Source organism: Tarenaya hassleriana, unplaced genomic scaffold, assembly GCF_000463585.1.
Source record: "Tarenaya hassleriana unplaced genomic scaffold, ASM46358v1 Cleome64, whole genome shotgun sequence".
Taxonomy (NCBI): domain Eukaryota; kingdom Viridiplantae; phylum Streptophyta; class Magnoliopsida; order Brassicales; family Cleomaceae; genus Tarenaya; species Tarenaya hassleriana.
Genome location: NW_010968927.1, coordinates 97,028 through 100,814, shown reverse-complemented (window position 1 = coordinate 100,814; position 3,787 = coordinate 97,028). Strand labels below are relative to the sequence as shown.

General features: G+C 35.6%; 1 pseudogene; it reads left to right on the top strand.

The window, feature by feature from the left end:
- The first annotated feature begins 475 nt into the window (after positions 1 to 475).
- Positions 476 to 3,418, top strand: LOC104800052 (annotated as a pseudogene).
- The last annotated feature ends 369 nt before the right edge of the window (positions 3,419 to 3,787 follow it).

The following is a 3,787-nucleotide window of genomic DNA, read 5'->3' as shown; positions in this document are numbered from 1 at the left end:
ACATCAAATTCTCACGTTAGGCCCTCAATACCTGAGCAAATTGATTTACATAATTTACCTTCGGATCCGACTAATAGAAAAAAATATTAAAGTATCATCCTAATCAAACAGATGAGATACGACGCAAATATTTGATTAGGGGACCTTGTCGACCACGCGATCATGACTTTCCAAAGAAGATGATATGGAATAAATTGAGATGATTTAATCTAGTGTAGTTTGACAATACGGTGATTGGTTAGAGTATAGTATAAAGAAAGATGGAGTATTTCGTTTGTGCTGTTACTTGTTTAGAGAACAAGTTAGGAATGATACTTTTGTGACAAATGGATTTTCTAGTTCGAATAAGACTGAGAGATTGAGTGCTCATGTGGGTGATGTTAATAGTTTTCATAATAATGCTCGAAAGAAATGTGAAGATTTGATGAGGCAAGATCAATCTATCGTACATGTTATGCATAAGCAAAGTGATATTATGAGAAACGAGTATCGTATTCGATTGAATGCCTCGATTAGTTCTTCTAGATTTTTGTTGAAACAAGGACTACCATTTCGAGGCTATGATGAGTCAGAAATTTCTGATAATAAAGAAAATTTTCTGGAACTTGTGAAGTATACTACAAGACAAAATGATGTTGTGAGTAAGGTTATTTTGAAGAATGCTTCGAAAAATCGTCAGATGGTTTCTCCAACAATACAGAAAGATATTGCACAATGTTTCGCAGAACAAATAACCCAATATATAATTAAGGATATTGGTAATGATGTGTTTGGATTGCTCGTGGATGAATCTAGTGATGTTTCTGATAAGAAGCAGATGACAGTTGTTTTTCGTTTTATTGATAAAAACGAAATAGTGAAAGAGAGATTCATTCAGTTTATTCATGTGAAAGAAACATCTGTTTTATCTCTAAAGTTTGTTATTGATTCCGTGTTTGCTAAGTATGGATTGAGCTTAAAATATGTTAGAGGATAAGGGTACAATGGAGCAAGCAATATGAAAGGTGAATTTAATAGATTGAGATCGTTGATTTCAAGAGAAAATAGAGGAGCATATTATGTCCATTGTTTCGTTCATCAACTTCAATTGGTCATTGTAGCAGTTGCAAAGGAACTCTTTGATGTTGGGGATTTTTTTGATATGATTTCACTTTTGTTGAATGTGGTTGAAGGTTCCTGCAAAAGAAAAGACATGATTCGAGAAAACAATAGAATAAAAGTGAACGGAAAAATTAATAATGGCGAAATTAGTATAAGAACTGGGTTGAATCAAGATATTACTTGGAAGAGACATAGAAATACTCGTTGGGGATCTCATTACAAAACATTGTTGCGCTTGGTTGAGTTGTTTTCTTCTGTCATTGATGTGCTAGAGTATGTTGAGAATGGCGGTACAGATGCAGTTAAAATCGTCAAGCCTATGGACTTCTCAGATCTTTTCACACATTTGATTTTGTGTTCTATCTACAACTTATGTTGTTCATCCTAGGACTAACAGATAATTTATTAACGGCTTTACAGAAAAAAGATCAAGACATCTTGAATGTCATTCCATTGGTAAAATCTACAAAGAGACAATTACAACAACAAAGAGACGTTGGATAGAATTTCTTTTAGATAATGTGTCTTCTTTTTGTGAGAAACACGATATTGAAATAATCAATATGGAGGAAGATTATGTGGATTCAATGAGGATAAGAAAAAAACCCGCAATAGCAACTTGCATCACTATCAGATAGATTGTTTCTATACTGTTATGGATTTCCAACTTCGAGGATTCAATGATCGATTTGATAAGGTAAATTTAGAATTGATAATTTGTATGGCAACTTTGAGTACTGTTGACTCATTTTGTGAGTTTAACATACCAAATCTGGTGAAATTGGCTAGATTTTATCCAGATGACTTTAGTTTTTCAGAGCAAATATCTCTTCGACATGAACTGATATGCACTTCGACAATCTGATGGAAGATGACATATTTTTTAATTTGGTTAATCTTGGAGATCTTGTTCGTCTTATAGTGGAAACAAAGAAACATCTTTCATATCCATTGGTATACAGACTTTTGAAGATAGCATTGATTTTGCCTGTTGCTACGCGACTGTTGAGAAATGTTTTTCATCAATGAATTTTGTGAAGATAGGTTTGCGCACCTGGATTAGTGATCAATTTTTGAGTTTTTGTTTGATTTGTTTCATCGAAAAAGATATATTTCAGACAATTACAAATGGAACGGTTATAGATAGATTTCAAAAAATGAAGAATTGTAGAAATCAATTGTAAAATATAATATTTTTATGATAATATATTTTTATTAGTTTTTCTATTATATAATAATATGCTCCCGGTATAAATTTTTTATGAATCTGTCACTGCGACCCGCGTCTATTACAAACGGACGCGGATGCATTTCTAGTTTAAGGCTTCCACATGGTCTGCAACACTTTTCCATGTTTCTCAGTCCTGCTCATGGGATCTAGTTTGATATTTGCAATCCCTAACCGCTTTTAAACATCGTTTTTTTGGTAATCTTTGACGAAGCTCCAGAAAACGATGACATTGTAGAAGATCCTTTAGGACTCGAAAGAAAGCATCGGAGAATCAGAAATCAGAGCCAAACTGCAATCGCTGAGAGAGCTGCTCACCAACACAGTGAATCATCTTCACTCTGTTTGCGAGACGCACGTCTTCATAGCATTGTGTCGTGGATGTTGGGATCGCTTGAGACAGGTTAGTTGAGTTCCGAACCCCCCAAAAAAACTAAGGGGCAGTTGGCAAAGTGTACCAAAACAAAAACAAAATTTGTAAAATATCTCACAAAAAAATAACTTTTGCATAATATACTTTTTTTTCTAAATACCCAAACTACCCTTTACAATATTTCTCTACGATTGTGTGATAATCTATCTTTTAAAAATCGGTAAGTTTTGCTATTTGATCTTCTTTTTTCTCCAATATTTTCTCTATCTCCTTTATTTCTTATATAGTTTATCTAATCTATTCAAATATTCTTCTCGTTGATTTTTTCTGTGATATTCTGGTCATTTTGCATGCACATAAGGTGTTTGATGAAATATCTGTACCAGAAAACTGGGCAGATGACCTGCGATCTGTGAAAAATGACATGCGCTCTGCGGCAGGTCATTTGGCCTGTAGCAGGTCACTTGTGGCACCTGGCAGGTCAACTGCGGTATCTGTGCCCTGCGGCTATCGCCATGCAGACCTGCGGCTATCGCCCTGCAGTACCTGCAGACCTACGGCTATCGCCCAACGACATGCGGCTATCGTCCTGCGGACCTGCAGACATGCGGCTATCGCCCTGCGGACCAGTGGCTATCGCCTTGCGGATCTGCGACTATCGCCCCACGACTCGCGGACCTGCGGCCTACGACTGTGATTTCACTATGACCATATAACTACGACTACGACTCACTACGATCATATAACTACGACTATGACTCACTACGACCATATAACTACAACTATGACCACGTAATTATGACTGTGATTTCATTACGACCATATAACTACGACTATGACTCACTACGATCATATAACTACGACTATGACCAGATAATTACGACTGTGGTTTCACTAAGACCATATAACTACGACTACGACCAGATAATTACGATTGTAATTTCACTATGACCATATAACTACGACTACGACCAGATAATTACGAATGTGATTTCACTACAACTATCTTTTAGAAATCGAAACGTTTTGTTATTTGATCTTATTTTTTCTCCAATATTTTCTCTATCTTCTCTATTTCTTACAGT